Source organism: Apodemus sylvaticus, chromosome 2, assembly GCF_947179515.1.
Source record: "Apodemus sylvaticus chromosome 2, mApoSyl1.1, whole genome shotgun sequence".
Classification (NCBI taxonomy): Eukaryota; Metazoa; Chordata; class Mammalia; order Rodentia; family Muridae; genus Apodemus; species Apodemus sylvaticus.
Window position 1 is genome coordinate 175,329,709 of NC_067473.1, and position 11,888 is coordinate 175,341,596.

Here is an 11,888-nt window from a genome sequence, read left to right on the forward strand (position 1 = left end):
ACACACTGAGCAGATCCTCAGGTATACCAAGTGAAGCTATGTGAATCTTGCTCCCCAATCTAACTGGCCAATAGAAGGCTAGAGCCTGTGATTGGGCAGCACAGTGGAGGGAGAAAGGTGGGACTTGAGGATCCTGTGAGGGGGTTGCAGGCAGAAGGAGAGGAAGAGAAAGAAGATGGAGGTGGAGGAGGCTGTCACGAGAGGAGATGGACCATGAGCACGAGGGCAGAAGAAACCGCAAGGAACAAGGGACATATGGCTGGGGAACAAGTTACTATAGCTCTAAACCTGCCCGATCTAGGCTTATGGTTTATAAGTAAAATGCCTGGATTGTGTATCTTTTATATGGGCTAGCTAGGATTATGGATTCTTTCCACACACTCTACAGTGAGTTCTGGCCTCGGCATAGTGAGGCCTTAACTTAAAAACAAAACGAAACTCCTCCTCTAGCAAGAGAATAAAAACACTAGACAATCTAGAAGAAAATATTTGCAAAACATATTTGAAAAGGTGCTTATTTTTACAAAGCACCTCTTAGGGGCCGGAGACTAACTCCACAAATGCTAGGCAGGTCTAAGACTCCGGGATTCACTCTCCAGCACTGAAAAGCAAAAACATCTTTAACTTTTAAACCATTTAAACCTTCAAGAACTCTAAACAATGTTTTTTTTTAAAGCTCATTAAGAATTAGGCAAACGGGAAGGGGGTGTCTCAGCAACTGAGAACAGGTGCTGCTTTTGCAGCAAATCTTGGTTCAAGTCCCGGCACCAACATCAAGTAGCACAGAGCCACACATAACTCAGCTCCACAGGATAGATGCCTCTGGGCATAGCACTTAAGCGCACACCCAGCGCAAGCACACAGAGAGATACCCAATTTAAATAATAAAAATAATAAAGTTTAAAAAATAAAAAGTAGGCATAATGAAGATAATAGGTAAGAGAGAGAACTTTAATATGTCAAAGTCCTTTGATACTTCCAATATAGGTATGTCAAATTGACAAAACTTCATAACACCAAGGGTTAATCTTAATATGTACGTGAAAATAAACTCTAAGGTTCAAGGGATTCCAAGATGGAAAACAGACTATGGCATAAGACTGTAAGTAGCAGCGTGTGCAACCAATTCATGAGAGTTGCTGTGAAGTCGGGGAAAGAGTGAGCTTAAACTACGCAAAGGGCCCTGCACTTAGGTGCTGGACTCCAGACGGCAATGTGGCTGTTCAAGCTATCAAGGCTTATCAAGGCCAGTGCTGCTAAACTTGTATAATGGAAATGAACAATTCAGCAAGCAGAGGAATGAAGCGGGTTTCTCTTCATTGCTACAGGAAGTTTCCAGACGAATGGGGGAGACGCCAGAATGATGTGTATCACAACCAGCATTGTACCAGTATGAACTCTATTTCCTTTAGTATATATATACACACATGCAGAAATATGTGTGTGTGTGTGTGTGTGTGTGTGTGTGTGTGTGTGTGTACACATACAGGCTGCCTCTTTCTAAACCCCTATACATAGATTTATTTCCTTATTTACTACAGGAGAATCTGGTTTACACATACACATTATGTTAACACATACACATAGTGCTCAAACCTTGGTTTCTTTCAAAGTACAGCTCAAGCCAACCTTGAACTCACAGTCCTGGCACATCTACCTCCAGAAAGATGTGATTTCAAGCCTGTGCCATCACTTCTGGGTCAGACCTGGCTTTCTAATAAAAGTTCCAAGTAACAGGAACCCAATTCCTGTTACTATACAGGACTAATTCTAGACTAGAACTATACAAGAAAAACCTAGAAAATCGTATAAAGACATGCTTTAAAACAAACAACCACAACAAAATGCTGATGGATAGGAATTATCAAAGGGATGCAAGAATCAAGTTATAAGGATTTGAGCTTGGGGGAAAGGGGGCTAGATTAGAGCCCCAAGAATACAGTAAAGGACTCAGGAGCTCAGATTTATACACAAGTGACCAAATAATTAAATGAAGGAAAAGAGGAAAATCTCCCATGAGGTTGATAGCCCCCTGATGGTGTATACTGAGACCGCGGTGGCTGAGTTTCCTTTTTTCATGACATGGTATGTCCTGGCTTGTTTTCTAGTCACATGATAAATAACATATAGCTGTAGAGAGATATTACGCCCGCAGGGATAGAGAAGTCTCCAGTCCTTAAACCTGGGCTGTGCTGGGAGACTCCTTCCCAAGAGGAGGGACTGAAAAAGGGAAGACCAGGAACTTAGCAGCAGAAAAAAATGGCCGATGCTATCTCCGCCAGTGATCAAGATAAGTCTGATAACCCTGCTGCTGGTATGCACGGTGGCCTGTGATGGACAACGCACTTTGCCCTGGTCATCTTTCAATCCAAACCCCACAGTGACTGAGCTTCCTCATTTTGTGACAGGGTCTGTACGGCCTAGTTTATATTCAACTTAACACAAGCTAAAACCATCAAAGAGGATTGAGCCTCAACTGAAAAAAACAAACAAACAAACAAACAAACAAACAAACAAAAAAAACACCTCCATAAGATAGGGATACAGGCAAGCCTGTGTGGCGTTTGTTTTCTTAATTAGTGATTGATCTGGAAGAACTCATTCCATTGTGGGCAGGGCCACCCTCGGGGTGGTGGTTCTGGCTTCTTTAAGAAAGCAGGCTGAGCAAGCCATGGAGAGCAAGCCAGTGAGCAGCGCTCCTCCATGGCCTCTGCATCAGCCCCTGCCTCCAGGTTCCCAGTCTGTTCTGAGTTCCTGTCCTGACTTCCTTAAATGATGAACAGTGATGCAGAAGCAAAAGCCAAATAAACCCTTTTCTCCTCTGCTTGCTTTTGGCCATGGTGTTTTATCTTAGCAATGGTAACCCAGACTAAGGCAGGGCCTCCTTATGTAGCCAGGTTGGCCTCAAACCTGCCTTCTTTCTGCCTGAGCTTTCCTAGTACTGGGATCAAAGGCCTGATCAATTGCAGCCTAACTCTGGGGCAAACAAAAGACAAAATTCAAAAGGGAAAAGCATGCTATAAACTATATGACCAGGATACCTCAAAATGGCAAAAGTTGTCAAGAAAAGAAAAAAGAAAGGAAAGCAAAGGAAAAAGAAAAGAAAAGAAAAGAAAAGACCTGACTGAGGAAGAAAGGATCAGAGCCAGTTGGAGCTGAAGAAACTGCAACAGTTAATGTAACCAGTGTTCTGACTAATGGGTCCTGGGATAGAAAACAGGCATTAGATTAAAACTAAGGGAGGCCTGGGGAGTGGCTCTGTGGTGCAGCTGTGTGCTGAGACCTTGGATTCAATCACCAAAAAACAAAGGGGAAAAGACATATATTCAAAGTGTGAGCTAGGGTTAACAATACTATACCAATAAGGATCCCTGAACTGCAGAGTCAATAGTAACATCAGCTGTTAATAGGAGTTGTTACAAAGTCCTCCCACCCCACCATTGCTGAACTTTTTACCAACCATATAAATAGCTTACAGACTGCTTTCAGTATTCAGTGTGTGTGTGTGTGTGTGTGTGTGTGTGTGTGTGTATGTGTACACAACTTGTCTTTTGAGGTAGACTAGCTGGCTAGCAAGGCCCTATATTCACACTCTGTACCCCAGCACTGGAACTTCAGAAGCATTTCAGCTTTTTACGTGGGTCCTCATGTTCTGAACTCATCCTAGATTGGCAAGCACTTCATCCACCTAGACAGGCTTCGTCTCCCACTTAGGATGTGTGTATCTGAGAAAGACTGCAGATGCTATAGTGTGGACCTAAAGAACCCCCACGTTCACACTGTTTGCAAGGACTCCACTACAGTGTTTCTTAAGAAAAATATGTTCAGTTCCCCACAGCTGCAAACAATTTGGTGGGGCAATTCCCAGGAGGGATATACTATGGTATAGTACTTTGGCAAAAGTTCCATCCCTTCCTCTCCGATACCCCTGCAGATGTCTGAAAGTTTATAAGCTATACTCTGGTTGTTTTGCACCAAGACAAAATGACAAATGTGTCTAATACAACTTGGGAAAAAAACAACCTAAAATTTACACAAAGTTAGTGCTAAAACTCATCCAATAAATCTTAAGGGAATAAAGAGCTTTGAATCTGGGACTTATAGTTTCTTATTCAAACCTAGTTCAAACCAACTTAGGTTTTAAGATAAAAACAGGTGACTGAAAAGATTCAGAAGAAGAAAAGAGACTAGATGAAAAGATGCGACAGCAGAGAGCAGAGCCTGTGTCCCAGAGTTACAAAGAAGCCAAGGTTGAAAGGAGCCAGTGTAGACTGAATCCGGGTAACGCTGGCTTATGTGCACACAAAATGAACTCTTTGCCTTTGACCACAAATAAGCAAAGTGTTCAAAATTAAACACCAGTTTCCTGTTAGGGAATTTTTTAAAAAATCATCCTAAATAGGAGTTCACTTAAAGCATTTCCCACTGTTAATAAAAGGCTAACTTGCCAATTATAACGCTACTCAATGACACTGGAAAGCAAAAGATTGTTACAAAGTCAACATCCCAAGTTCCGGTAAGCAACACTTGGCTCTGAATGGTAGGATTTAAAAGATACTTACTTTCCCTTTCTTTCCCCCCTCCCCTGCTATGAAGGAAGTGAGTTACTTGTGGAATTTTACAAAGTCTTAATCTACTATGGTACAGGAAAGCCTTTCTACACACACAAGCTTACTAGCTTGTGGCATACTGTACACAACCATCTATGAGATGAGTCTATAGAGTAGCTTAACTTTCAGATGGTGTAAGCTAGTCAGCCACAGACTTTCACACCAGCAAACTAACAGGCACAGCAGCATGCCCAAACCCTCCAATCCCCAATTTTACAAATTACCAAACAAAAAGAAGTAAATCTTTACTAGGTGAAGTGAGATGTCATTGACTTTAATTTCAATAGACTCACTGTCCCAAGATCTACAATTTTACACAATGAGCACAGGCGTTCCAAAACCCAGGGAGCCTTAGGATGGCATTCTTTCAAGAGAGAGAAATTAGAAACAGCCTACAACACAGACACTTTGAGGATTTTCTTTTTTAACATAAAAAAGCCGTCCAGGAATCCTAATTCCACCTCCTCCCCAAAGTGGCAAAACCAAATAAAACTTCAAAGTGCTCACGCGTGTCTGAACCAAGTTGTATCTGAACTATCTTATTCACTATTTTGTCTCTTTCTTTTACTGTCTGCGGCAAGAAGTGAAACCTTAAGAAGAAAAGCAGCCATGCATAAGCTGAAACATTGGCTCAGGAAAACCTCCTCTTCTAATGCCTCACAGCTCCAAATGTCTCCAGATTTTAAGCCCAAACCCTAGGGCGTCCTGCCCCGGCGAGATGCCAGCAGCACTTGGGGGCTGCAGGAGGAGGATTTGAACAGCATGTCTCAGAGAGCAGTGCAAAGATTTTGCATGTGTATTGTAGTCATTGAAAGGAAGGAAGGGATGAGACCCCGGGTGCCTTCGCTGTCTCTCGGTGGGTGTGGAACCCTCCAAAGCACTATTGACAGCCAGAGAGAGGCCATCTTCCCAAAAGTAAAATGGTGTTGGAAAGTGATCCAGAATTCACAACTATTCAAACACAGCGAGCTACCTCAACTAGAGGGTGTATACCAGGGCAGGTCCACATCTCAAACAGGTTTCCCGAGGGGTCCCCACTTGGGCTGGGTCAGAGGCGCTCCGAAAGCCCCACATCCAAGACATTAGGGCGGGGTAGGAGTCAAGGTGTGCCGAACTCAGGTACGCCCGCGCAGCCTAGGGGAGCGTGAGGTCTCAGGGTGGGACGGTCTCGGGGACCACCCTAAGGGAGGAGGCCGCAGGGGGCTCGGGTCTCCTGACTTCGGGGTGCGCGGAACGGGCGCGGGGACGCGCTGGGGAGGCAGCGCCGCGCACACCTGGCCGCCGCCGCCACCAGTTGCAAAGGGTCCAAGTGAACCGCAGCGGCCGCTGAGCCTGGCACCGCTCCGGTCCCGGCTCACGAAGACCCTTAGGGGAAAGCGAGAGGGAGCCCACGCCGCGGGAATCCCACCCGGGAACCCGCACCGATGTCCGAGGGGTTCTTACCTAGGATCCGCCCTCCGAGCAGCCGCGCTACTCTCAGAGTGCCACGACCTTCCTAGACGCGAGGGAGGTGGCCGAGGGAGAAAGATCCCGGAGCTGGAGAGCCTGTCGCGCCCCGCTGCAGACACGCCACCGGGGCTTGCCCCGCGCCCTGCGCCCAGCGCCCCACGAGCCCGCCTCGCCCGCCGCCCGGGCTGTGTGTGCGTGCCGCTCGCTCCCGGCCACAGCCAGCGCGCGCCGCGCATGCCCAGCAGCGAGCCGGGAACGCGCGCTGCGCGGCGCGGCCGGGAGAGGGCTCCGTTTGCTAGGTCTTGAGGACAGTTGAGTCTCTAGTGGACCCTAGGGCTAGGGATAGGGTCCCGAGGGCTTCACCTGGCAAGGTGAGCATGGCACCAGGCACAGGAGACCTGGGCCCCCAGCCTCAGACTGACGTCTACAATTCCTCAAGTGAATTGACCTGGGTCTGCAGAGCATTGCCTGGGACAGGGGTTTGATGCTCTAGGTGGAAAAGAGTGTTCAGGTGACTGTGGCCAGGTGCTGCTGCACAACTGATGGCCAGTGTTAATCAGAGAGTTTCTGCCCTACCCAGCTACCAGCGGAAGGGATTCCCTAGCTCTGACCTATGTCCTGTCTGTTAGTCTACTCCTTTACCATCTCCTCAACCCAATGAATGCAGTGTGCAAGTGGTACCCAAGGGCTTCACTGGTTTAGAGAGGCTACAAAAACTCTAGTCCCTGGATATAGCCAGCAAGCCCAGACCTGTCTCACAAGGCGTCCTGGATCCCATTTTTCATAGGCGCTCCTGCCAAGAGCCTGGTGGAGTTTCGAGTCTGGGAGACTCTTTAGTCCAGTAATAACTACTCACCACTGCCCAGTGTTCCCTGGCTCAATCATTGGAGCCACAGAATAAGAATCTGCTACTCTTCTCTCCTGAACCTGGCATTTTCTTCCCTTTTACAATACCTCCGTTGTCACAGCTACGCCCCCAGACACCCTGGCCCTTCTAACTCCCAAGGCAATTGACTTCCAAAAGCCAAGCCAGACTATTAAACAAAACTTGGCTTAAATAGCTGGGCCTACCTGCTTTGCGAGGCAAGCAGAAGCTCATTGAAGAGAATGTTAATTACCAGGCCAAGGTGGAGAATAAAAGGGGGCAGCGATAGATTCTGTGATTAAGTTCAATCTCCTGCCTTCATCTAGAATCTTCCATCCAACATTCCCAATAGACTGACATCCACTTGAACATGCCCAGTGTTGGAAATAGCTGGTTTTGATAGATCATATCGATAACTAGAATTTGTTAGTTGGCAATCTATGCCAGGAACTAAGAAATTTACTTACATCACCACTAACCCTTAAATGAATTGTCACTTTGGGAAAATTGAGAAAATGATATTCAGAATTTTCTTTTTTGCCAAAGCCAATTCTGATATTAGGATTAAAATCCATGCCTGCCTACTCCACGGCTTACATAAATAGATTTATATTCTCAAATCAGCTCTCCTTAAACTGCAGACTGGTATAGATCGACCTTTGGGACTTACATAAAATTAATCTGTCAAAACCATTTTTTGTTTGTTTGTTTTTTGTTTTTTTCAAGACAGGATTTCTCTATGTAGCCCTGGCTTTCCTGGAACTCACTCTGTAGACCAGGCTGGCCTGGAACTCAGAAATCTGCCTGCCTCTGCCTCCCAAGTGCTGGGATTAAAGGCGTGTCCACCACCACCCAGCTGTCAGAACCATTCTTTTCTTACTCAGATGAGCTTTACGGTTTTTATTCTCTGAAATTACACACACACACACACACACACACACACACACACGGCAAGAAACTAAAATCATCACTGACCCTTGATCCAAGCAACCCTTCCAGCAAGACATCCCAAACATATATATCCAGTTTTCTTTTGGCAAGAGGACTGCCTAGAGTTAACTAGAAGAGGCCTATATTAAGGGAACTTCAATCTTCCATCTTAATACTCTCTGTAATTCTATATTGTTAAACCTTAATGTTCCCTTTAAATTTAGAAATATTAACTATATTGTATTAATTATATTAAAATATATAAATATATTAAAAATATTAATTATATTAAAATATAACTATAAGCTTTAAGTATATATAAGTTTGATGTATAGGTCTTATTTGTTCCATTTGAGTAATCTGGATTATAATTTGCTAAGATTCAATGTCAAATTTTCCTGTTTAAATTTTTTTAATGGATTTCTATTTCTTTAGTCTCTCTGTCTCTCTGTCTCTTTCTCTCTCTCTCTCTCTCTCTCTCTCTCTCTCTCTCTCTTTCTCTCTCGTGCCGTGGCACAACTATAAAGATTAGAAGAAAACTTGCCAGACTCAACTCAGTTCTTAATTCTCTCCTTCCACTACCTGGGTTCCAGGAACTAAACGCAGGATATCAAGATTGACAGCAACTTCTGTCACCCACTGTGCCATCATAACAGCTTGAGTTTAGCTGTTTATAGTGCTACCGTATATGTTTTTATTGTTTGAAGATATCACTTATTGTTAGGCATGTTTAGCACATGCCTATGATTGCAGCACTTAGAAAACACAGCCAGGGAAATCAGGAGTTCAAAGCTACACTTTGTCATGTAGCAATTCAAGGTTAGCCAAAACTACATAAGGCCTTGTCTCTTCAATCAAATGGGAAAATACTCACTTGTTAATGGCATATGGAACAAAAAAAATGATGTAGAGGAGAATAAACAAAAATATATCAAATAGATGAGCATCCCACATGTTGATTGAGCTTACAGCTGGGTATAAAAACTGCATACCAAAAGTTTCATTTCAGATATTTCATAATAGGTAAAAGCTGATTTTAAATAGTCTCATCACAAAAATATAATACCTATATGAGGTAATGTATGCTAAACACTAGATTCAGTTTATACATTGAAATATACATCTACCAAAATATACAAATGCTAAGAACACAGATTTCTTTTCAAGTCACAAAAAGAAATGGCAGAAATTGTGGGATTTTTTTCTTATTGTGTAAATTTTTAATGGCAGAGTTTTATCTGGGGACTTTAGTCAGAAGTATTCTTCACAGTTCTTTAAAGGATCTCCATAATTCTACCTTATAACCTGATACAGGGATCTAAGAACTACTATGTGTAGACCTATAGCCTCTCTAACCTGTGTGCACACATGTGCCTTTGTGTGTGTGTGTGTGTGTGGTATGTGTGTGCACATGTGTTTGCAGTATGAGCATTTTGAACTCAAGCCTGGAGCATGCTTAACAAGTGTTTTAGTTGAGCTGAAGGCCCAGCCCAGTTCTGAGTTGTGAACACACCTGATACAAGACATGTCTCTGGACGAAGTTTAGAATATGATTGCTGTATCTGATCCCAATCACCTAAGCATGACCTAGTAGCCAAATCTCCCCCCCACCCCACCCCAGCACCCCGCCCCCGCACCCCCACCCCCCCCTGTTAAACTGTTCTGAAGTTATATTGCTTCAAGAAGGCCGAATCTTAATTTTAAATGTCCTTAAGCAAAACACTCAGAGTAAGATTGCAACTAAACCTTCCCATAAGGTCACTGCAGTGTGAAAATGCTTTATGTAAATATATTTACTTAAATCCTCAGTAATCTGGATGTCTCTGTTAGCAAAACACACATGCACAAGCATGCGCACACACACAAGTGGTGTAGTTGGGAAGGTGTCTCAAAAATCCATGAGGCTATTGAGAGATATTGCTCTCCCTCTGAGCATATGCATGTATGTATATGCATGTATGTAGTATGTAAGTATGTATATGTGTATAAACATGTCTATATGACTATATATGGCATTTGCAAATAAGACACACATTTTCATCAAACTCACAGAAAATAATCATACTACCTCCATCTCCTAACATGTTTCTAAGGCTCGGTACCTCTGGACCTGGGGCTGGAAAACTTTTTCTGTCAAAAGCCACATAGAGAACGCCTCTGCTCTGTAGGTCAGTGATTTCTGGTTGCTGCCCCTCCATAGATCAAAAGTAGCCACCCACACACATAAGAATTACCTTGATGGTGTTGCAATAAAACTTTATTTGTATACAGGAATTAGAACTTACGTCCCCATACACTTCATCTTCTGAGAGTCCCATCCATTCAGAATGTGCCAACCATGCTTAGTTTGTCAACTATGGGGGGGGGGGGGTGGGGAACCAGGGCAGACTGGATAGTGGTTTTGACACACAGGCGACAATAATTCACTGACTTGGTCCAGATTCATGTATACTTTTAAGGAAATAGAGTTGGGAATCAGTAGCCAACTAATTGGTTTTTTTAAGCTTTGTATTTAGAAGTAAATTTAAACTATAGCACAAGCCTAAAGATTAACATCAGAGATATTTAAACAGACTTTCAAATAACTCCCAGATCACAGACAAAATCAGAAGGAAAAATTTAAATTATATAAAACTAACCAGGTGTGTTAGAGTTTACCTTTAATCCCAGCACTCAGGAGGTGGGGCAGGTGAATCTCTTTAAACTTGAGGCTGGTCTAGTCTTCATAGCCAATTCTAGGTCAAACAACAAGAGCCTCAACATAGTGATAACCTGTCAAACAACAACAACAATAACAACAACAAAACAAAAATGCCCAAACTATTTAGAACCGCAAGAAAAAAAGAAATGTATGTTAATATATTTAGATACTATAAACTTCCCTTACCGTGAACAGGAGGAAGCAACTGCTATGTTCAGCTACATTTGTTCTGCATGTTATAATCAGGAAGATGGCACAGATTACAGGCACTAAAACACCCTTCTCATGGGGTCAGAAACGAGCAAAAGCAAATATTATTGACAAGGATTCATCTCCGGTAATACGGTGGCAAACACAAGAATATCGCAAAGCTCAGAACAGTGGTTAGTTCTACGATCGAGGGGTATCTGGGGTAGGGAGCCCCAGGGAAATAATCTAGGATAGTCTATAAGGAACTGCAGGTGCATCTGTCCCAAGCCCAGCCTTGTCTGCCCTGGAAAAGCCAGCAAAGGTGCATGCAGTTGGGGGCTCTTAATGCAGGGAGACAGCAAGTGGAAGGGAAAGGCTGTGGGCCAGGAAGCAGAGGACTAGGCGTTTGTAGTTCTAGTTGGTGGTGAGAGTGGCCCAGTCAGATCTTATTATTGAGCCTCTAGTCGTTCAAAGGTCTCTCTGGCTGTTATCCATAACCTTGGACTAGCTCAGGGGTCTTCCAGATGAACCACTGATTGCCCAACAGAGCCACGGGGACCCTGTTTCTAACTTGAAATGTGAGTTTATTATCTAACGACAAGGTTTGCTCCTCCTGGAAATTGTTGTGTCTCTACATCATTGAGAGAGAAATGTACATCTTGAACATGACGGTTATTGACCCATACATTAGCACCATCTGAGTATGAAATTTGAAAAACGGCATTTGTGTTCTGTCTGAGGACACAGCTCCACATTTGCCACCAAACAGCAACCCCGCTGTTTGAAAACACAGCCTGCCTTAAAGCCTACTTTGCCCTTTCGTGCTGTGATAAACACCATTGCCAAAAGTAACCTGAGGGAGGAAAGGGTGAATTTGTTCCCATGTCCCAGGCCTCGGTCCACCACTGAGGCAGGCCAGGGGAGGACTGCTCCTGCACAGGAACTGAAGCAGAGCCTTGGGGAAGCACTGCCTTGTTCTCCAGACTCAAGGTCAGCTGCCTTGCTTGGGAAGTCCAGGACCACCGAGCCAAGGGTGGCACCCCCCACCATAGGCGGGCTGAGTCTTGCCACGTTAATCACTGAAAGCCCCCATAGACTTACCTTAAGGTCAACCTCAGGGAGGCAGTTTCTGAATTGAAGTTCT

At 44.1% G+C, this 11,888-nt stretch overlaps 1 protein-coding gene across 2 annotated transcripts in view; it reads right to left on the reverse strand.

The window, feature by feature from the left end:
• Positions 1–6,265, reverse strand: part of Eps8 (epidermal growth factor receptor pathway substrate 8) — a 169,930-nt gene extending 163,665 nt beyond the window's left edge. For both annotated transcript variants that reach the window (XM_052175169.1, XM_052175168.1), the window contains exon 1: positions 6,054–6,265. The gene's annotated coding sequence lies outside the window, so the exon portion shown is untranslated. The remainder of the gene's footprint in view (positions 1–6,053) is intronic.
• Positions 6,266–11,888: the final 5,623 nt, after the last annotated feature.